The sequence below is a fragment of the Chamaea fasciata genome, unplaced genomic scaffold (assembly GCF_029207755.1).
Source record: "Chamaea fasciata isolate MVZ Bird 193981 ecotype frontalis unplaced genomic scaffold, bChaFas1.0.hap1 SCAF_2, whole genome shotgun sequence".
In the NCBI taxonomy this organism is placed as follows: Eukaryota; Metazoa; Chordata; class Aves; order Passeriformes; family Sylviidae; genus Chamaea; species Chamaea fasciata.
In genome coordinates this window covers 6,468,655-6,493,292 of record NW_027094087.1, presented here as the reverse complement: position 1 = coordinate 6,493,292, position 24,638 = coordinate 6,468,655, and the positions used below count along the sequence as shown (strand labels likewise).

At 38.7% G+C, this 24,638-nt stretch overlaps 1 protein-coding gene across 1 annotated transcript in view; it reads right to left on the bottom strand.

Annotated features, from left to right (window-relative positions):
* Positions 1-24,638, bottom strand: part of LOC136303118 (roundabout homolog 2-like) — a 343,499-nt gene that overhangs the window by 299,837 nt on the left and 19,024 nt on the right. The gene's annotated exons all lie outside the window — the stretch shown is intronic.

The following is a 24,638-nucleotide window of genomic DNA, read 5'->3' as shown; positions in this document are numbered from 1 at the left end:
TCTTTTCCACAAACAGTCCTGGTATGAAAAGAGAAGGAGAAAAAATGAAGCCCAAAGGGAAATCTCAAACATCAGCTCACTTTAGAAATTTTCAGTTTCAGGACTGCATGTATACACACACACACACACATATATACAATATAGCCAGAGAGATTCATAGAATGGCCTGGGCTGGAAGGGACTTCAAAGCTCATCTCATTCCAACCCCCTACCATGGGCAGGGACACCTTCCACTAGACCAGACTGCTCAGAGCCCAATCCAATCTTACCTTAAACACTTCCTTCCACATTAATCATACAGACAGCCTACACTCTTGCATATCTAATTAGACTACGTGAGCCTGGAAAAATATTTTTGCAAGAGTCACGGCAGTTCATGCCTCAAAAATGATCCTTTCTAGCATGGGTCCTCAAAATCCTTTGAGTGGAGCTGCCACGCTGCTAAAATTGGTCTGCACTTGTTAAATACAAGGTAAACCAACTTCTGCAGGTTAGTGAAACGTTTGTCTCAATTTTCTGATCAGCAGTTTTGCTGAGTCCTAAAAAAGCAATTTAACATCAGTATCTTAATTATATTCTAGGCTCTTCATACTTTGAAATATTTTCAATGCCTCATTTACTACAAAAGTTATGAGGAAAGGCATAAGGATCCATTCAACAGAGTGAATCCACCTTTGGACTTCTGTTTTACTAACACTCAGGTCATTAAACTAAGGCTTGCCACTGCACTTAAGTGTTATATTGCTGTTGCACAAATTAGCTCTTTCAGTGGCTTCCAGATTCTACTACCAGAACAGCAAAGAAATCCATAATCTGCAATGCCTGTACATGAAAAAGAAACATAATCTATAGCTAAGCACAGATGAACTGATGGGACATTTGAAAGAGAAAAAAAGTATTTTATTCTTCCTTCTATTGACAAAAAAAAAGGGAGGAAAAAAAAAAACACCAAAAAAAATATTTTAATCTAATAGAAGAATCTGAATTTAAAAAATAACCCTAGTGCATGACCCAAAACAAATAATTGAAAAAAACTGAAATCACCACTTAAAGATGAATATTTGAAAGTACATAGGATTAAAAGACCAACTTCATACATCGACTACAGACATTTTTATTTAGAACACTCCCCCAGATAAGTCTATCAACTTAATTCATTGCTTATTCTAAAAAGGCAAACAAAAACCCACTAGTTGTGTTAAGACATTTCTATCCACAGTATCAGGAGGAAAAGGAAAGCTGAGGTGTTTCTGAGACATGAGAGGGACTGAAGTCAGAGAATGGACACAACTGAATTTTGATAAATTGTTAACATAGGGTAACAAAATTAGCAGCAAAAAATACAAATCCAAAATACTAGTTTTCTTGTAGACAAAGTTTTTTTGACAATGTTCAGAACTCCTATAAGTATATCCTATACAGACTTACAGGCCACATTCAAAGTTGTGAAAGGAGCTTTCTCCCATAAAAAAAGTTTAACCTTATAAAACCCAATTAAAAACCCCTCCTCAGGTCACAATAGGGCTGATTCTTCCTCTTCAGTATTGATATTCATCACAAAACTGGTAGTTACCCACCATACCCTAATTAGGCAATTTGTGCCCAAGAGAGGGTTGATATGTGAGCAGCAGGGACCATGCCAGTGCGCAAGGAGAAGGACTCAGGAGGTGTTTCAAGGGCCATCACACTACACATCCCTGTGATGATGGCTGGGTGCACTTTTAGCTCTCCAGGGCTACAAGGAATTCCCTTCATCAGGCTCTTAGAGGAGGGAGAGGCAAAACACACACAAGATCGTTCACAGAGCACACCAAACTCCCTCCTTCCAATGGGAACTGAGCACCAACAGGTATTCACAAAGGTTATGCTGATTTAGAAATAACAAAGGAAACCAGAAACTTGGCTCCACTGCCTGTCTCTAGACACTGTCTGCATATCAGAAAGAGACAGATGCAAGTGGTGCTCGATTCTAGTTTGGATTCTTTCACTATGGTCACCCCCAATACTCTTAGAAGTACAACCTCATTTAGAAGGAACAGAAATTCTATTAACCCCATGAGTTGTCTGGGCAGAAGATGCTTTTACTGCAGGGCAAGATGCAACCATGACCTTAAGTAGGCAGCTGTGGTGTATCCTGGGCTACCCATACAAGCTTCCTTTTCTATTCCTCCCCCCAGGATTTCCTTCTGGTGCATGCACAGAGCGTATGAGCAGCCCCTGAGTTTAGAAGTCCTAAAGTCTTTATTAGGATAGACTGCAATGACTTCACATGAGCTATTACATGCTGGCAGGAAAAACCAAAATTCCTACAATATCAGAACAGTTGGAGCTATTCTGCAGGAGAGTTCCAGTGCCTCACCACCATCACAGTCAAGAATTTCTTGACACTAAGATACTGCAATACAATGTTTTGTCATTCTAACAAACACAGCTTTCATTTTCAGATACCACAGCCTGCTAACTACTGATAATTGCTGACCTGATAAATGCTGACTGATGGGAAACACTGTAGTTCTCATAATAACTGGTGACATTATAGATTTGTGATTCACTGCCACTTCATAAGTAAAGAACATTTGCATTCATATCTACCTTTATGTGAATCATTTCTGCAGCAGTCACTGCTAATATCCTTTGAGGTCAGGATACTAAACAGGGGAAGCCCAGCCTCATACTGGAATTGAGCAAGAGGAAACTGCCGGGGGACATATATTTGTCATAAATACAAAAACAAAAAAAAACAACCAAACAAAAAACCCACAAAAACAAAACAAAACAAAAAAAAAAAAAAAAAACAAACAAAAAAACCCCAAACAAACAAAAAAACAAACAAACAAAAAAAAACACCAAAGGAGGCTCCAGTTATTTATATGTCCCTGTGCAGCACATGTATTGAAATATATCCACCAACTCTTCTTACACTCTCCTACCTGTAGTAGGAATTTATGTACATATTCCTAATCAAAGTAGGGAAAGAAAGTAAGATATGCGAGGAACACAGACAAAAGCAGAAAAAATAATGTAGCCTGTACTTCAGGCTTCAACACTCTGCTCTTCCATTCCCCTACTTTAACTCAATTCAGATGTGTTGGACAAGACATTCTCTGAGAATCATCTCCAAGACTACTCCTTTGGGAAGTGTAAAAGACAACAATCACTCATCGATTTTGACCAAATCAACATCAGGGTGCCAGCTAAGTAAGGTTGTCTCTCAACTACCACCAAGCCGCATGGATTTGCTTTTATGTACTCAAACATCCTCACAAGCCTCCTGAGGGGTCCAATGTACCATATAGTTACAGCTTCACTGGTAGCATACAAACAGAATGCCTAATATTTTCAGTTTAGCCTGGCCGATCCTATAGTCAAATAACCCTAAAAAATTAATTGCATGCAAGAATTTTTATTAATAAATGAATAGAATTGCTGTAGACACACAGAAGGAAGCAGGAAAGGAGACTAAAGCAAAGAGTCAATACTCTTATTCTTTTTTACTGCGTTTCCTCGAAGTCACTATGCAATCCCTATCCTAAGAGGAATCACAGAATGGTCTGGGTCCTTAAAGATCATCTAATTCCAACCCCCACACCATGACTCAACCAGGTTGCTCAGAGCTCTGTCCAACCATCCACGGATGGGGCATCCACAACTTATCTGGGTAACCTGTTCCACTGCCTCACCACCCTCACAGTTACGAACTTCTTCCTAATATCTAATCCAAACCCACTCCCTGTCAGTTTGAAGCTGTTCCCCCTTGTCCTATCACTCCACACTCTTGTAAAAAGTCTCTCTCCATCTTTCCTGAAAGGCTCCTTCCAGGTGGGGAGGCCTGGAAAGTTTCAATGAGGTCATGTGCTCTCTGTGTAACATACACAAATCATCATAGAAAAAGGCATTTGGCAATTCACTTTCTAGTCCTCCTAGTCCACATTCTTTCAAATTTCTAGTGCAAGACTTTAATTTATTGCACTTCACATTCCTTCAGTTTTTAATTTACTTCACATAAAGACCTAAGGTTGATTTAATCTATTAAGCCTACTCTCTAAATAAGCGGCTACAAAGCTAATGATTTGTCATACCAGAAAAGCAACAGTACAGACTAAACAGAAGGACATTTTACACATTTCTCAAATCAACAAAACATTTATGGCTACTAGACCAGTCCGTGGTGGTTAAGAGAGAGGATAGCAATTGTATTGTAACCACTGAGCAATTTTAAAGAAAAAATAATTTTGCATCAGTTTACACGTTAACACTCTGAGATGGTATTTCATAATACAGATTTCTGAACTACCTTCAAGAGCCTCCTCGCAATTCCCCTCTGATGTTATCAGCACCTGTCATCCCTTGTTACTGTCTGACATCCCATTTTGTCCTGTTTGCACCTCTAATCCTTTCCAACCTTTACCTGCCTGACTTCCTACATACAGAAAAGTTCTTCCTCAGCTGACCTCCAAGACTACTACTCCTTTTGCATCCTTCCTGAAAAGCTCTCATTTTGATTCCTTCAACATTCCAAACACAGCTTTAATATACTTGGATAAAAACAGAAAGCTGGGAGTAGACTTTCAACAAGACCAACAGTCAATTAACACTATGGATACCAGAGATTATCCTTAAAACAGAGCTGCCACCTACTCTCCAATCTGCCCTATTCCACATATTCTCATACTATTGGCATGAAAAGGATGCTTAAAATGGGATGTGATGTTTTACATTGTGTCATATATTTGAAATATTTCCAGTTCAAGAGTTCTAACAGGTCACGCTGAACAGGTGCATTGTATATTAAGTTCAGAAAGTATTGTCAAAAAGAGCAACAGAAGTTGCTGCAACAATGGGATTTGAAAGATAAACTCATGTCACAGAGTCACAAAATCCTTTAGGCTGGAAAAGACCTCCAGGATAACTGAGTCCAACGTTTAACCAGCTACCACCCTGTCAACTTGATCAGGGTGGAACATACAGTCATTTCCTGAACATCTCTAGGGATGGTGACTCCACCACCTCCCTGGGCAGCCCATTCCAATGTTTAACAACCGTTCCTGTAAATAAATGTTTCCTGCCGTCCAGCCTGAACCTCCCCTGGCACAGCTTAGGGGGCTGTGTCCTCTTCTGCTGTCACTGGTTGCCTGGGAGAAGAGACTGACTCCCACCTGGCTGCACCCTACCCTTTCAGGGAGTTGTGGAAATTCCTAAAGCCACCTCTGAGCTTCCTTTTCTCCAGGCTAAACACCCCCGGCTCCCTCAGCTGCTCCTCATATGAGTTATTAGTTGTTCCATGCCTCTGATGGCATTTTGAACGTATTCCCTCCAAGAGTTTGCCAACAACACATGTTCTCCCTGAGACAGTGCAAAAGGACTGTTTATCAAGAAGACTGATAAAGAGCAAAACTGTGATAGGAAAAAATAAATCTCCTACAACAGAAAGCTACAGATGCAGGAAGAAAAGGCCCTGTGTGCATTTGATTCAACAAAGAGGACAGCTCCAATGTTATATTTAATGCCAAAGAACCTTCCTTTATGTTAGAATCTTGGGTCATTTTCACTGCAACAATTAAGAAAAAATGAAAGCAAGGTATTAAAATCCCAGTTGAAAGAATAATCTGCTATAAATGGATGGACAGCTACAGAAGTGTCTGAGGAATCTCTTCTGGCTACATCAGATCTGTCACATGTCCAGGCTCCAGCTCTTTTTCTGACTTCTGCAGACTCTACAAAGACAATCCCACAGCTACTTAGTTAAATCTACTGAAGGACAGTCACTGTTCATTTTCCCACTTCTTCATATGGCTCGTTTCACAAAAGAAGTACTTATCAGAAACACTTACTGCACACATTTGTTTGATGTAATGAATAAGTCTGTTGCTTTCACCACCCTTTTAGGCACAGGATTGACTGAAGGCAAGCTGAGATCTCAAGTAGAGATCCAGTCAGTCACACATCTTAGTTCAAACAAAAGATAACATAGAAAAAAAGTCAAGATAATGAGAAGAGTCTACTGGAATACAGGCTGATGCACAGGCACCGGGCTGATTATTCGACATGCATTCCTCTAGGCAAAGTGACATGGCAAGGACGACATTCTGAAAAGTTATACTATATAGTCTCTCCCCCTCCTCTGAGATTTGGCAGATGGGAAAAGACTCCAGTGATAGGAATGTTTCCAAGGTAAGGTTTTTGTTCAAAGCTGTGTCAGCTATGACAAGGTCCTCTGAAAGCCTTTCCTTGAGCAAAATTAATCCATTAAACAACATATCCTAACTTCCCCAGGACATGTGCCTGCAGATAAGTCACCTTTCTTATAGAGTGTGTCTGCCAAGAGGGAGAGCAGGAATTGCTGACAAGAGAGATCAATAACTGTCATTAAAAACATTGACCAAATCTTACTGGAAGGTTGATTTCATTATGTTTCTCTTGTATGAAACTGTGACTTTGCTAAACAAGGTGTAATCAACTTTACCATTAAAAAAACACTGCAAACAAATCCCCCCCCCTTTTTTTTTTTAAGTGTGGATAATAATCCAGTGTCACAGTAGAAGCACCCTATTCCTTACATAAAAGTTTGGAAGGGGACACATTCCAAATTTGACATAAAGACTTAGTGCAATTTTACTCTAATTCACTTTTCTTCAATTGGTTTCTCGTCACATACCAGCATTCAAGTGTCACATTTCACTTCTTGTGCAGAGTCTTACTACACCTTAAAATTTATTTCCAGCACACTGCCTGGGATGGAATAGCATGTTAGGGATGCAGTCAAGAGAGCAGGAGTGAGCACAGTAGCCCTGAAAACTGGAATATAGATTCACGGGGGAATGATTAATCTTTTTCTTTCCCCAGGTGAAAAGTGATGTTATAAATACAAGTCACTGCTTCAATGAGAAGGTTACATCGATTTGTTTATTCCAAAGCAATATGGTTTAGAGTTCAAGTCAAGAAATAAAATATCTACCAGACCTCTGCTCCTGAATGAAGGTAACTGACAATTATACGCTTAATAAAACTAACACCCACACACAAAAAAACCCACAAAAACCCAGCAAACCCAAACCACCTTCACTTGTAGGTACTTAAGCAAAAAAGCTCTAGGTTTTAAAACTAGAATAACTGCTCCAATTCAAGTGTGGGTTTCATTAATGTTCACTGACTCCAAATAATGAGATTATAAAAATTACTTTAAGAAGCGAAGAAGACAGAGAGAGAAGAGGCACACTTTCAGCTAAGAAAAGCAAAAAGGACAATGTTTATGTGTATGTGTGCATATTTGTCTCTGTATTTATATGCTGTGTGTAGATACATACCACATCTATATTTACACAACGTACACACACACACCTGCAAGTGCCAGGTGACCTCCAGAGGTCCCTTCTAATACAAATTATTCTATGATATATACACAGCATATAACAAAAGCATCAAAGACAAAAAAAAACCAAAGACACAAAAAAAAAAAAAAAAAAAAAAAAAAAAAAAAAAAACAAACAACCCCTCTCTCTTTTTATCTGGAAGAACTCAAGCACAACTGCTCTTCCCTTGGGAGCCTTTCCAAATCACTCTGGAATTTAACAAACAAAGCATAAGTGTGTGCCTGATTCTAAAAACATCTTTCAGCTCTTTTTCAGGTCAAGGATGGGAGGTAAAAAAGCAGACATTGCTTACAGACAGCAAAATAATTTATTATACAAGGGGGATGTTATCACAGCACTGGGGAACTGGCAATGGCTCCTGATCAGCCAGGCAAAGGGAGGCTTTGCAGCTTCCCTGATACCACTCGAAAACCAATACCAATCGCTCATTAGAATCAAGTAAACTTTGCTTTTGCACAGAAGGGTTGGTAACCACAGGCTCTCCAAAGTCTAAAGCTTCCTATTGATGGATGATAGTGGCCATCAAGGGCAACGTTAAAAGATACATTTAAAAGGTTTAAAAAAAGCAATGAGAAAAACACATCAATTTTAACAGTGTTAAGCTAAAACAACCACTATAAAAAAGCTTTTAAATGGCAACCAGGTCCAGATCCCTTCAAGAACCACGAGTCAAACAGTTCTCAGATTAGAATAAAATTGCTACAATCTGTGAAATCAGACTATATTTGTAAATAAATTCACCCATCTGAAGCAGTGTTAAAATACTATTCTGTAGAAAGGAGGGATTCCTACTATAAGCACAGCAGGCATTTTAACTTGGATGTTCTGAATTTTATCCCGCAGTCACTACGTTCTCTGCTGACACTGGTCACAAAGACTCCCTGAACCACACCAGTTGTGAATGTCTAGGGAAATTTTAAGTACACAATATCAATACCTGACTTAGAACTTGACCCAAACATCCTAAAAAAACCTTCTGTAAAGTTCCAAGTAACTATCAGCCAACAAATATTAATTTTGCAGCAAAGCTCTCAATAAAATTTAAAGTAGTATGACAAATATCAAAAACTCATTGTAATATCTCGGTTTAGAAATCTAAAAATTAAATCTTTGTGATTTGTCAAAGACTCTCTTTGGAAGCTTCAACTCGTTTGGAAAACTTTTTCCAAAAATACATGGATGAAAATACAGATCAAGCTCTGTGAAGAAACATTCTAATCCTACTTTTTCTCACCCCAAACTGAGTAAATAAGCTCAAAAGTAAATACGCTCAGAAGTGGAAAGCTTTTGGAATTAGCATGAACTTCCTCACAAGCTGTATCTCTCCTACCTATGTCAACACAAAAGAATCAGGTAAACAAGTACAGGCACTCCAAGACTTAGGGGTATGTTTATAATTGCCCCTTCAGTTCACCTTTTGCTAGCTGGCATTTTAAAAACTCATTCAGCCATCCAAAGCTTGAAAACAACCAACTTCCACAGAAAATTCAGTCACATACTGTTTTCTGCCTATACAGGTCAAGTTTTATAAACATCTCATATATGCCAAGCACAAAAGGTAACAATTTTTATAGTGGTGTTTTACAGCATGCATTTGTGTTGTTATATATTTAGTAGTTTGGTGTTTGGGTTTTTTGTTTGGTTGGTTTTCCCATGTTTAGAAAGTAAATATTTTACTGAAAATACTACACTTATTTTTTTTTTGTTTGATCATCAGAATGTCACCAGCTTTTCAATGGTTATCACACTGATATCTGAAGGTCATACTATTGACTCTCTTTGTATAAGGAATTCTCACCACTAATAGTGAGAAACTTCACACACAATTCAAATGTATGCACAAACATCTAAGTGTCCTGACTCTAGTTTCTCCTGATGTATTTATAGCACAATTATATATACTTTTCTACATATATATACATATACTTTTATATATATATATATATATATATATATATATATATATATATATATATATAATGTGAGAGAGCATATCTTCTGATAAGAAAATATTTGGAGCTCCTTGTTGGAGGAGCTCCAACATAGTTGGAGGCCCCAACATCCTCTCCCCTGTGTGTGCCCCTCCCTCCAGAAAAACAAAACCCAAAAAACACCATCTATTCCCTTGTCCCTTTCCTTTTTGTTCGCTCCCCCACACATGTTTCACAATTCCTTACCTACCTCATCATGTGTATTTTAAGGTCATTTTTCTATCTTGTTACTATTATATCTGTAGCTAATAAAATGACTTTTTTTTTCATCCGAAACAGTTCATCAATTCCATTTACAGGGTGAACCTTTTCTCCTTTCATTCTCCTGTTCAGAAGCCATCCAGTTATCTGTCCCATTAGATAACAAAACACAATTCTGCAACTTCTGCAGCCAAAATGGGATTTAATGCTCTTGGGCCTGGTGACAGAAAACAAACACTCCAGGATCTGTGCCAACTTACGGATCTTTTTTTTTCTTTTTCTAAGCAGTCCTCAGTGATTTTTCTCTCACCTTTTCTGTTCCACATATTTACACCCAAAGCTGGCACAAATTAGGGAAGTCTGTCCTAGTACTTTAGGCTGAAGGCACAGGTCCAGTGAGAGGCTTTATTGGCCCTTGATATAAGGGGTGGAAGAATCTTGCCTTTCAAGGAATATGCATTTCACAGGATCTTTCTGCAGCATTATTTTATCCTTTCTTCATTAAAAAGAGGGAGATTTTTCAGAACAGTAAAGCTGCAGACACTGATTCAGAAACCTCTGTTGTCTATCCTGTTTTTATAGAGATCTCTGTTGATTCCAGTAATGGAGCATGGATTACTGATAAACAACTACCTCTCAGAGCTGCGGAATGGCAGGGGGACTGCTGTGACCTTCTGAGAGCTTCTTTCCAGCATATAATTTATTTACTCCATGTTTTCCTACATCAAACAGCACTATGCAGAAGCACAGAAATAAGAGTGTCTGGCAGCACAGTAGGTGAAACAAACAAAAACTCCCAGGCAGTTCTCAAAGTGTTTACTGTATGCAAGAAAATTTGTAAAAACAGCAGTAGAGGGAGTAAATGGAAAATACAGAAGAAGTGGATTCCACCTTTTCAGATGTAACCTTAGACTTCTAAATCACTATATTTAGTAACAAATGCTGCCTAGACACACTTAGGAAATAAAATTCCATCTTTAAACAGTGGTAGGTTGGCCCCAAATGGCAGCCAAAGCCAGCTGCTCACTCACCACCCTCTCCCATGGGATGGGAAGAAAGTAGAAGGAAAGCAAGAGACTTGTGGATTGAGATAATGGCAGCTAAAAGGAAAGGGAAATGCTGTGGACACAAGCAATGCAAAAAGGAGGAATTCATTCACTACTCATCAGCAAACAGATGTCCAGGCACTTCGTGGCAAGCAGGGCCTCAGCATGCAGGACTGTTGCTTGAGAACACAAATGCCATAACCATCAATGTCCCTCCTTTATCTTCCTTTCCATGAGTTGTTACTGCTGAGCATATGATGACATATGGCACAGAGTATCCTTTTGATCATCTTGATTCAGCCGTCCCAGCTCTGCTCCATTCCAACCTCTTGCCAGCCCATGCCTACTACACTCTCTGCTTAGAGGTACAAATCATCAATTTTTCAGGAGACAGGATCTTTTTTTTAATGACTTATTTTCAACAGATAAAAACCCCTCAAACAGGGTAACAGAACATTTTCTCCTGCAAAACTAGTTGGCAGTGAATCTGTTTTCTCCAGAACGTACAAGCACAATGTGAGACATCCTTGTAGATGCCTTTGTCATTTTAGGTTCCAGAAAGAGAGTAGTAACACATTTTTATATTTAATATTTCTCTGATTAATAACTAAAGGACTGCAGCTACAGTCAGCTTCCTACGTGAAGCAGAATAAAAGCTTCCTTGCCATGAAGGAAAACAACTCAAATATATACAGGAAAATACAAGGACAAGTTTAAGGTTGACACTACAATGGTGCTCACAAGGAGACCAGCATTTGCCAGTGTCTGCACTCTGTGTGAACATCGTAACACAGACTTTCAGCATCACACCTCTGTGTGCACCTGGGGAAGGAAAGAGTGAAAAGTCCCCTTGACTTTTGCTAAGCATCCTAGCATTATCTCATGTTCATTTCCAGAAGACTGCGGCTAGAAAAAGAGTTTAACACCATTCCTTCACAATCCTTGTATATTTGTTAACCATTTTACAGGCTTTTTTTTTCCTTTTTTGATTTTTTCCCATCCAGTGAAAAAATTCAAGTTATGATTTTCGGTCACCTTTAAAAAATCCCCAAACATTTATGTTCTAGACTAAGAGAAATAAGGTTAAAATCCAGCAGTTCTGTCATCAGCCAGTTTTGCACACCTGAGGACCTGCCCCAGAGGTGTTTCAGGTACAGCACTTTTTTCCCCCACACATTTCTCTACCCAAGATCATAGAGGCACACACACACAGACTTCCTTAGTTTTCTCCCGCTATTAATGTCATAGCTAAAGTTTGGTCATTAGCCACAATGCTGTGCAACTATATGAAATAAAATATATTGTACCATTTTAAATATGTAAGAAGGAGGCTTGTTAGTGGTAGCTAGCTGTCGAGATCAAGGCAGGACCTGAGTAACTATGCTGCTGGATTTATGAAGATTGGGATATTGCAAAACAAAGCCCAGTAAATTTCACTTAGGCCAAAAGCAGCAGCAAGCTTGAGGAAAATGACACAAGTCCGGTGTAACAGTCAACCCTAACTAGCTCGGCTAAAGAGAGATTTCCATTTCTTGGCAGAGTAACAAATCCTCAAGCAGAGAGGGGCTATAGGGGTGAGATTTTTTCCTCTGTAAGTAACTTAATGAATGAAGTACTAATTAACATTATGGCATTGATAAATGGAGAGAGAGATTAGGGATGTACTCGATATTCAGGCCTTCCCAGATGGACCGTCAAAGCCACATTAATTCCTATCTCATTGGAGCATCTGCTTCTCCCATAATCCATTGCCCCTTGGTACAAACAACACAAACTGTTGTGACTCAATTCGATTTATATCAATCTAATTTCTTTTAATCCAATTTGTATTCCAATCTACTACCTTCTAATCACTTAAATCTTCAGCCTCCATCTGGTAAATTTTCTCTCAAAATTAACCGAGCAGATGCCTCTGCAATTGTCTTCCACAGTCAGGCTAATCATGCCCTGGCAGTGGCCTACAGAGCTCACTGAATGGGTACGTGACTTACAGCATTGCCCTTCTTATTACGAGCATGGCGATGCAGGAAGGCCATTTTGTCTGTCATTAATTGGTTAATTTGCATAACACTGCCAGGGAAAGATGCCTGGGAAACAAAAGCCAAGAGTGGAACGCTTCAGGAAGGCAGCGTGACATGCTCCTTGTTAGTCACATGGCCATTACACTTTGAACCATCTATTGTTTGAGGTAACAAACCCCAAACTGCATTACAGCTAAATACATAACAAACATCTACACACGATATTGGACTGCATGAGTTTTGGCACTGCTGCCATTGAATATGCAGACAACACAGGGGCTGTCCAAACTAAAATCCAAGAAAAGTGCTAGATGCTGAGAAAATTAGAATGCACGTTGTTTTGCCAAAACGTCCAATTCTCCCTCAAGCAAATTAACTTTCACGATGCTACAGTTACACATGCTAACAAACTAAGCCAAACTTACTGACTAAAAAAAACTTCCCAAGACAGAATGGGCCACAGGTTATCCAGTACATGATAAATAGGAGTAAGAGGATGAAGCTAACCTCCTCAGCCAAGGATAGGTAAAATTCTGAGCCCTAAGCAAAATGCAGAAAGAGAAGTGCCACTGCTTTAAAACTGGGTGCCTCACTAAGAACACAGTGTTGATCTTTCCCCTTGATCAGTGCTACAACAGCTCCAAAAAGCTGATGGTATATTCAGCAAAAAGTGGATTTCATCACTCAGGTGTTCACATGACCATGGACTGCAAAAGTTAGGAACTTTTTCCCAAGTCTGTTATTCAGAATCCTAGGAGAACAGAAAGGAAAACAATCAATGTGCTACTTGTGCTCCCCAAGCAATGGTAAGGAAGAGAAATGATGAAAACACAACAGACACTTAATAGTGAGGGAAGATCATAAGAAAGAACAAGCTGGGCCAGTGGAGGAGGAATAAGAGTAGCTTCTATAACACATAAGCAGGTGCAAAAGGTGCAAAGAAAACTTTCACTTGGCACTCAGTCCCTTGCATCATGAGCTTTATTCTTGTTGGCCCACAACCCCTTACACAAGATCAGCTATTAACAGGTTCAGAGAGAAGCATAACACCCTTTTGCCATTACAGATTATATACAAAACTTTTTGCTTCCCATTTTTTTAGAAAAATATAAATCAGACTAACATGAAAGGGTCAGCCTGCAATCCTCACCTTAAAAAAAAAACAATTAAAAAAACAACTTGTGTCATCCAAATTTTCAGTAGCTGGAAAGTGAGCCTACCAGAATGATTTGCCTGGAGCTCACTACTGCTTCCTCCCCTCCTCTCAATCTTTCACATCTACACCTGAATAAGAGGTTTCACTTACCAGCTAATAGGTACCTAGTCAATTTTTTATAACTTAGGGACAGCAAATAGTATAAATACAATGGATCCAAGCCAAAGGATGCTGAAGAAGGAAAGAGAGGGTGTGCCTGCTTAAGGAGGGGGTGGAGTGGGCAGTCTTTCTTCCCCTCCCACAAGCTGTCAAGTCCTTCTGTGCACACCCCCTCCCTCATCCCTGCTAAAAACCTTCCTCTCTCTGCCTGCCATGACAGGTGGTCCAGATTTTCACTTAGAAAATCTGGCCACCCTATGTTTGCAACACCTCCCCACTTAGTATCATCTGTGAATTTAATTAGCATGCAGTTTACCCACTCGTTCAGATTATTAACGAAGATGTTAAACAAGACACAATCCAAATAAAAAGATCCCTGTGGCAAACCAGTTGATGCTTTTCTTTACATCAGTTTATTGCTATCTATTGTAACTCTTTATTTACAGATGTCATCCAATGATTCATCTACATGATAGCATGGACAACCAAGCAAATTTGCCTTTTGTTTTCCCAGCTAACAGGCTGTTGGGATACACTATACATTGTAGAATTATACATAATAATTCCCTTAAGTAGATGTGTCTCCTCTACTATACATATTATTTCATCACCCAGATGTAGCCCCTTGCTTCTCCTGGTTCATCTGCCACTCCTCAGCCATATGCACAGAATCAGTGATAAGTGATGGCCAGGAAAAATCACACCATTTGTGATCATTTCTAGCATCAATCTAAAACCAGTCCATGGAAATCTTGCAGAGGGAGACAATCATTAGAAAAAGTAAGATTGTTAAATACATTGACTCTCTTTCAGTTTCATAAACTGAATTTGAAATGAAAGTTTAGCACCAGTGGGAACTATGCAAGGAATATGTAAAGCAAAAAAAAAAAAAAAAAATTCCTTATGAGAAGGAATGCAAGAGCACTACTCTGAGTAGCTTCAACAAGGGCATTATTACAATTTTATTCATCAGATGAGCAAAACTACAGAGCAATGTCTGGGTAATGATATTTAGGTTTTGAAATTAAAATAAATGCAACAGCATTTCACACATAAAGCAAATCACATTTGGGAAAAAGAAAAACAAGAATGGCAAAGCGAAGTCTCCGTACAACTGAAGACAAAAGGTTGAGCAAACTTCACAGAACACTGGATTTACACGCATAAATAAACAGAGATTTATATATTACAGACATACATACAGCTTTGCTCATAAACCAAACCCACTTGTAGCTTAAAGCATTAAGCAAAGTCCTCCCTCCCTTGTACTGCAAAAGTACTGTGATACAAGAAACAAAATTAACATTTGAACATCCAAAGCCAAATGCAAATTGTCTCTAAAGCAGGTGGCTACACATACCAGAGTCACAAAGTCTAAGCTTATCAATGGAGTACTTGTTTTTATTACACATCTTGTTCCCTGGAGGAGTTGTGGATGCCCCATCCATGGAAGTGTTCAAATCCAGGTTGGATGGACTTCTGAGCAACCTGGTCTGATGAAAAATGTCCCTGTCCATTGCAGGGACGTTGGAACTGGATGACCTTTAGTGTCCCTTCGCACCCCAACCCATTTTATGATTCTTCCTCCAACCCAAAACGCTCTGATTCTTTTCTGCTGAGTAACCACAAAAAATTTGCATCAAAGTGGTTCCAGTAAACTTAATTAAACCATCAGAGCCTTCCTATGAATATTACAAAGAGCAAACAGGAGAGTTTTGACCTTTCCACTGCGACTTCCAATTGCCAGCATAAAGCAAGACATTCTGTCATCCCAGGTAATACCACATTGCAAGTGGGTAAAATAATACAAGAAGCGCAACAGGTTTCCAAAGCTATCTTGTGAGAAAATGTAAATAGCCTAAGAAGAGACTAAAATAAATTCACAAGTCTATAAATTCAATTTATGCTCAACTAAAACTGAAACTCTCAAGCAGAGGTCTGCAACCTCTCACTGACCAGCAGCACTCCTTAGCAGCTCCTAAACAAAACCGTACCACGCTACCATACACACTGTGCCTTTACAAACTCATGGACAGGAACATAATTTACCTTAAGGATGTATTGCTTGAAATATAGTAGCAAATAGAAACCTAGCAGAAGGGAGAATACACAACACTGTGAAAATGCTTAGAAAAATACTAGAACAGTAATTTTTGCATGCTAATGTAATTCTCAAGTCAGTTTGCTCACAGATATACACCTGATACCATGTCTGAAGAACCTAATTTTACATAGCCTGTCTCAAGAGACCTAACACATTCTATAATGAGTGAAGTACAAGCAGAAATTGTTATTTTTTTCATATTACTTAAGCAATGCAAACTGACACTTATTTTCAGAACTCAGGTGTGCATGCTTGTTTCAGTTTACAAATAAATCATACGTAACTTCCTCTGAGTGGAAGTTATCACACTGTTACACAAATGGTGGTTTACCATAAACAGGAAAAACCCCAGACACAGGTGACCTAAGGCCATACTGTGAGAGTCTTCCACTACCCAGAACAGACATCACTACTCACTAAGCCAGCTCAACATGAAGATATTGCAGACATTCACAAAAAAGGGCCACTGTGTCTAACCATTAACAGGAGTCAAAGAACCTACAAAGCACCAGTGGCACATCTGCTGCCTCCTCCACACCAAGGAAACAGTTGGTGCTAATGCACGATTGGGAGCTGAGAGGAATGCAACAGAAGTGTATGCAGGTGGCAAAGGTCAGTGAGGAACACTATCTGGGAAAGAGAAGGGTCAAGTTATTATCTGGAATGCATCCACAGGGCACAGCCATTTTTTGAATCAGTTTTTATAATAGCCATCCCTGTATTGATTTAATAATATCTTTATGCAATGGATTTACTGAGTACACCATGAAGAACTGCATCAAAGACTGAGTTGTGAAACTAGGGCTTGTTTCTTTTCCTTACACAAGGTAAGGAGAATTTGTCCTACCTTGAAAGCCTCCATCTGATCTATTTTTAATGTTTTATTAGCCTTGTTTCCTACGAAAAGGCAAAAATCAGTCATCCAAACATCATCAAGTCTTTCAATTGCAAGTCTTTGGGTAAAATAACACAAACACCACAAAAACTAATTTTGACTAAAATCAAAGTGACTGATATGCCTCTGTGTATGTGGCAGCTAAAATACCGAGTCTTTTATCTTTAAGCCGATAGGCTTAAGGATATAGAGGGAGAACATCCACTTAGAAGTTTGGTCACATCACACGGGGCAATACAACACTTTGGAGTATCAGAGTAAGTACGAATTGCAAATTATACAGACATGGCAGATGAAATACTCATGGACAGTCTTGTAAAAATATAGAGACAACCAGCTAGTGCTTTACTTAAAAGAAGGTGAGAACAGGCTGCTGCTGGCTGTAGGGAGCCATTCCCAAGTCAAGTCTCTGGCAAATCAAAGCCAGTTGACAAAAACCTGTTCCTGGTGTATCCGTAATTGCCACTGACTGCTTGTTCCACCACTTCCCTCCCTCCTCCAGAATGAGGGGAGTAAGAGCAATAGTTCAAAGAGGCAGAAATAAACAATAAGGGTCATTTTAGGCCCTAAGGTCAGGCCTTATGTTTCAGGGAAGGGGAACCCAAAGTAAAAGAGTTACAACTTCCCAGTGACCCTGGAAAGGAAGTTATTTAATATTCATGTTGACAGAAAAGAAGAAAGGATTAATCATGTGGAATTAGCATTTTCATTGAGGCGCTTGGTTGAGTCTTATGTTCTACTTTAAGAGAAAGACAACAGCTTCACCCCAGCACTTTACATCTCTCATTTATCGAAACATTGCAGCTTGCTCCTAACTGTCATTAAGTGATGAATGATGAAAAGACTTCTTTATTTTTACCTCAGATTAATCACGCAGCACCCTCCATCTTTCCCTGCCTGAACATTTTTTTTTTAAATTTTATTAATTTTTAATTCGTGTGGAGTAAAGAAAACTGTTTAATTAGATTTCAATTCTATTGGGAAAAAACGGTCTCAATTGAAAGGGCATCACCTAAGTATTTTGACCTCACAGCTTTAAAGTGCCATGATGCACTATCATTTCTCAAATTATGTCACATCTGTGCTAATTTCAAGCCGTCTCTTATATTATACAAATAAACAATTTAAAAAAAAGTTATCCCTCCAGTTACCTAACACAGAGAAAAATGGTGTAACAATTAAATGAAACAAGTACAACATGTAGACCTTATAATTACTATCACAAAGTAAAAATACAAACACTGTACAGGTAATATAATAATGTGTCTCAAAATCAGCAGGCCGAGCCAAAACAATGCTTTGCAAATCTCTTCCTGTTTTCTCATCAGCTTTCCACAATCCCCATTTTACTCAAAAATATATCAATTATATAACAAATCAAAGTACAATTAAAGTTTTTTCTCAGTATTAAATGCCTAAAACATTGGCCTTAAAAAAAGACTTCAAAATACAGTGGTTTTTTGTGCATGTAACTGAGGATGAAATCAGTATATTTTCTTTTACTATTAAGCATCTTGATCCATCACCTGAAGACTGATCTCTCGGTTTATTCTTTCCACTTTAAAATTGCTTCAATGGCAGGTACTTCCTATTATTGTACCAGTAAGGTTCCACACTGGATGACATCATGCACATAATGCCAGTGCATCACATCCAGTTGTGCCACATTCAGTTACTCTTCTCAAAGATTTATAATCACTACAGCTCCGCATTGAAACATTTAACTATGAATTTCCTTATTGTGATACCTCCAGTTTTAAATTTCAAGGTTTAGTTAAATTACTTGCAATGTTACATCAATATTTTTGTAAGATACAGACACATTCAAAATTTTATCCCTCATCTAAATTATTTTTACTGAGAAAAGCATGAAATGTGTAAAAAATTAGTAGAAACCTTTCAAAATAGCAACAGACCTGATTCTTTGTCTCCTCTGGCATATTCTCTTTCAGTTGCTCATAAAACTTCTTCCAAGTTCTCACTAATCTCTTGTCATCACCTTTGTGCTGTCTCCACTTTGCTGACATGGTTTTAAATCATGAGACCTAGAACTGCACATGCTAAAAAGCTAAATGCCCCCTTTCCCCCATCGGCAGAAAGCTGGCACAAGCCTTCCATTCCATTGAAGTTTCAGCTTCACTCTGTTCTCCTGTGAAGCTGATGTAATAGCTTGTCATTCCCATAAATGCTCTTCTAAGCCACATCATTAAGCTCCCATGTTGATCCTTGTTATATGTGATTTGACTATTTTTTTTCTGATTGCAACCCATTTTCTTCCTTAACTACATTACAAACTTCCCGAAGTCCTTTTGTATTGATAGCTGTGTAACTTCCCTCTCTTCAGATCTGAGATCCCAAATCAAAATTTTCTTGCTTATTTTTAGCGTAAAATTTTCCATTTACCATTATCTTTACCCAGAACACTTCCATCCAGACTAAATTCACACATATCTAACATTAGTCTTTGCTTTTTCCTTCTGCTGTTGCTCCCTGAAGAACAGGGTATTATCACACTCTACAAAATGTGCTCTTTCAAAGCAAAACTGATAACTGATGATTTTCAAAGGCTGTATTAAAATGTAATAAAACAAGTAACACCGTGCCTCAAAATTGAACATGTGATTCTCTTCCTAACAAAAAACAAGGCAAGATGCATTTACTAAGCAACATGAACTGGATCTTCACTCTTCTGTTGCTATAAAAAGTGTAACTTCCTTGGCCATCACATGTATCATTTTCCTTTAAAGTTCTCCCTGCAAGTATTGTCAGACTTAAACCAGCATTAGACACTATTTTCATTAATCTTACTGGTGGTCAAGTAAGCTGGATTCTTCCTCACAGGAAGAGTAGGGGAACAGAATAGCACCAAATGTTGATGTTTGTGGCACAGCACCATACACACAGATTTGCTATCCTACAGATCAAAGAAACAAGAAACTCTGTCACTTTGAGACAGGACATCATATGTCAGGACAGCTAAACACAGTGGGAGCTTCAAAACAGCGTTCTCTATTTCTGTCACCCCTTGGTTCTCCCTGCAGATGACAACACATTTATTTGCTTGGATTCTGTGCTCAAATTCTTTCCAAGCCACGTTCATTTTATCAGGGTACAGGTACCACTCCAGCACCCACATGTGCTCCTGAACACACAAGTCATGAGTTCAACTCCAGACTCTAGCATCACTATGATATCTGGCAGATATTTCACTCACCTCAACTTTTCTATTTTTACAATGCAGATGTGGCCACAACTCGTTTGTGAAGCATTCTGAGATCCACTGATGGAAATCTCTTGGAAAAAAACAGCACTGTCAGCTTACCAAGGTGTCTTCTTGACCTGTGCCCTGCATGCACAGATGGCTCACAACAGTGTCACCGATGTCACTGCCCTCCTGCTACGCCACTGAACAGTCATAGGCAAGATATACCTGTAACTTCTTGACCCGCTCTGTTTGAGTTTTGCCCTCTGTCCTCCTGAAATGTCAGGGAGCTCCAGGTTTCTAGAGCCATGGAGGGGCAATTTTGGTTTTTCAAGCTAATTTCTCTAATTTTACTTTAGTCATAAAAACAAAACAGTTTCATAGCTTCAAACCATTTTTGAACTATTTCAAACTAATTTTACATGCATCACATGGAAATTTCCAGAGTACTGGTTTTTAATACTGTAAAATCTAAACCAATTTGTATCTTTGGAGATGCAAAAAGCCCATTTAACAACTATATCTATTCATTGTTTTTTACATTATATATGCACATACATAGAAGTACAAAAATTCATTGCTCTATAAACAAGATTTTTTTTTCTTAAAATACCAATAGAAAAACAACTTATCTGCTTTAAAGTATTAACACATGATAAGTCCAGAAGAATACTGAGAATATTGGCACAGCAAATGTAAGCTGAATGAGAAATTAAAGTCCATGATGCTTCAGAGCAGAGTTTATACCAAAAAATAAACCTAGAATTCAGTCGGGGACTGCATGTTACATCCCCCCAATCTAGAGGGATAATGCCCCAATTTTTATCACACAGAATAAGCAAAATTCTGACAGTATCAACAGTTATTTTATTAACTGATACAGTTACTCTGGAAATAATTGCTCTTTTCTTACACTTGAATAAATTTATCAGTTTCACAACTGATTTTCAATAGGAATGGGTTACTAAGCAGTAGCACTTCTCTTTGCATTGTATGTTGGTGAAAAACTAGCAAACAATCTGTGAAGCTTTCCACGATTTGTCAGAGAAGGCCAAACTTCAGACAAGTCAAGACTTTGCTGTATGTTGCAATCACAAGAGCACTGCCTCCCACCATAACACCTCAGATCGCAGGAGGCACGAGAAAGATGAACAGAACTTTCCATATTGAAGGACTTATGGGGGCTCTGTAATTTATATTTGCCTACAGGAGTGCACATTTGTGTTCCCATCACCTTTATCAAAACAGTCAAATGTTGCTTCGCTGCCTTCATTCTGTTTCTCAAACAAAACAAAAAAAAATAGCCATCTAATTACATTTCAAGCATTTCTAATATTAAACAAGTTGATTAAAAAGCAACAAATAGAATCTGCTCTCATGTGAGATGACCCCTCAAAGACAAATAAAGCCCAGAAAACAATAAGCACTGAAAGACTGCTGGCCTAAACAGTGTTTCATCCAGCATCCCTCCTCATAGCAGAGTGCAAGTCCTGGCACAGTCTCTCAGGCACTCAGTAGCTGTAACCCATCTGTGTACTTTGCAGTCTGCTTTCATCCCTTCTTTTAAAATTTCCATGTTATTCTACCCCATCCCATAGAAATTTAAGACCAGCACTGCTCAACTATTGAAATAATAATTTGAGAGAATGTTATAGCCAACAGAAAGGTGGATGCCAGTTGCAATGCATTTTAGGTAGGATGCTGTTTTTTCACCAAAACTCAAGACTGGATTTTTTGTCAAAATGAATTATCACCAATTCTTACCCTAGATAATAAAGGCAATGAAGAAAGGTTCACACCAATAGTCATATCACAACCTGCATTTAATGCAGGATGGTCTCACACAGCACTCTCTCCCCCCCCACTGCCCATCTGTGCCCCTCAGCAGCTCCCAGGCTATTCCCCCACATCAGTATCAAGCTTTTGCTTTGAAGCTTGTTCAGTTGGTGAGTTATTCTCACTCAAAGAGCTCAGAGTGATTTTTTCTAACTTTGATAAAAATGACTCACTTCCTTAAGAGATTCTGTGCATCTGAGATGAGACCTTATTAGTAGGCACAAGAGGTATGTAAAGCCTCTCCCAGAGCCCACTCCATTAGTATTAATCAATATTAATTTAAAATTGCATAAAGGCAGCTTTTCAACTAGAAATGATTTCATACTTTCTCCCCCTGCCCTGCTCCCCAACAAAAAACCCCACAGCTTCCATTATATTTGAGATACCACAACACTGCATCTCTGTCCAAAATTATTTTAGATTATCTTCATATCCAGAATGGCTTTACCAAGTAGAGGTGATATTACCCAGAACAGCCTGGTGAACCCCGCCTTTCAATTCTTACCTTGAAAGCACATGAATATATCTAAGAGTGAAGAATAAACTGCTTTTAAGAATCAACACACCAGGACTAGAAAAAAGTAAATGCTGTAATGGTCAAGCAGGAGCCACTGACATGGCTCAGGGTCAGTTTCAACCACTTTCCCTCCCTGATTGCCTCAAGGAACTTCAGCTGCTGCTGCACCTACAAGATCAATGCTGCTAATTGTGAGGAAAATTATTCAGGACAGCACAGAGCCTCCTATTAATGATGCCTGCCAGTAGAAAGTCGGTTTATCAGCTATGCTAAAGGTTAACATCAATATCAACTGCAACAACCTCAAATGATTATATCACTGACTTTTTAGAGAAAATCACTATGGTGGTGCAATAGACTTCAGAATTGGCTGCACTTTAAAACCATTTTGGTTGCCTGCTCATGTTTGTTGGTTAATATTACTTCATTTGACTGTAGCAAGAAAAAAAACAAGCCTCTAGTGATTCTTTAAATTCTGTCAGTATTCTTTAATGACACTGGGCAAAAGAACCCATGTAGGAACAGATATCAGCTCATAACACAGGAAATGGTTTGCTGGAACGCTTCTGTTCCTCCTAATCAGAAAAACCTCAAAAAGCAAAGAGCAAGTAAGTGTTGGGTTAAAAAAAAACCCAAACGCAAACAACTGGCTACATTCACAGAAGTTAACCACAAAGACAGCACCTCAGGAAGTCAATAAGCCACAAACACTTAGAAGCTGGGAAGACTCAAAGTGCTTGTTCCACTATTTTCCAAAATGCGTTGTTTATCTACAACGAGACAAAAAACAAGAGTCTTTTATGGTGTGACTCAAGCCACACACTAATGATTTTGAAAAAGATTAACCATATATAGTAATGGTTGAGAACTTTCATTAGGTTGAAATAATAGCAATAAGCTACAAAACACAATCTAAAGTAATAGTCTATAAAATAACTTACACGCAATGTACATGGGAAACTGCATAAGACCAGCATTATTAACTTGCAAGACCAAAGTCATTTACTTTTTTGGAAAACTTGAATAAACTTCTTTTTGAATGCCACACTCTTAAAAACTTACACAGCTTTACAGAACATACTCTGGTTTGCCAAAGCAATAGCTTCACCCTTCCTTTTTTAAAAACTGCTTCTTAAGTAACTGTCCATCTCTATAGTGAATCACCTCAAAACAGAATTCTCTGTTACAAACAACACTTCTAACTTTTCCTAGCAGTAAAATAGAACACATATATCACAACAGCTCATCTAACAATTACAACTGTATACTTGCATGCGTATAAACATATATTGAAACAAGTAACAAAACCAGTGTATTCTGAAGAGCACAAAGGGTTACCTCATGCTGTATTAGCCCAAAATCTGGTCTAAAATATCTTACAATCTGCTTCAACTCTTTACAGCAAAGATGCATGTGAAATAGAGTTCTAGGAGGGCTGTCTCAGTACAGACCCTGGAGCTCATATGGTAAAAAGGCAAGGGAAGGAATCAGAAGCAAACAGGCACGTTCCTTACCTTTTTGGTACCTGCTTATTCTCAAGTCTACACATTTAGTGTGTTCCCAACGAGATCACAGATCCTCCAGGAAAAACACCATAATTAAATGAAGGGGGCTACCCAACCATGTGCACCTCCTGCCCTTCCCAAATAATAATGACACAACTCAGCACCCAGAGGCAGACTGACCATGAAAGGAGCTGTCCCCACGTCTTCCTACGTGTCAGTGGAGAATCTTCTTGCTCCTGCTTGGGCTCTGATTTCTTGTTCCCTTTTTAAACCTTGATCATGCTCACCTGGCCTCCAGCTACAAAGCTAACAGGCTGTTTACAGAACAGGAGCAAAACAGGGGTATTCAATTAAGGATTTTTTTTTCCTGCAAACTAATCCCAGAGAAGATTAAAATAACCTGCATCAGCCTCTGAAAGTAAATTGTATACTGGCTCAAGTAGTGGGATCTATGAATGCATATGAAAATGAAGTATCAGAAGAACAAAAACTATGCAGGTTGCCATCAAAGCCTACAGTTTGACTGCCATGTCTCTGTGTCCACAGACTGTACCTCACTGACTGCCAGCTACTGTGAAACTACTACAAAAGCACAGACACACCACAGGAGAGTAAGATCCAATTACATCTGTACA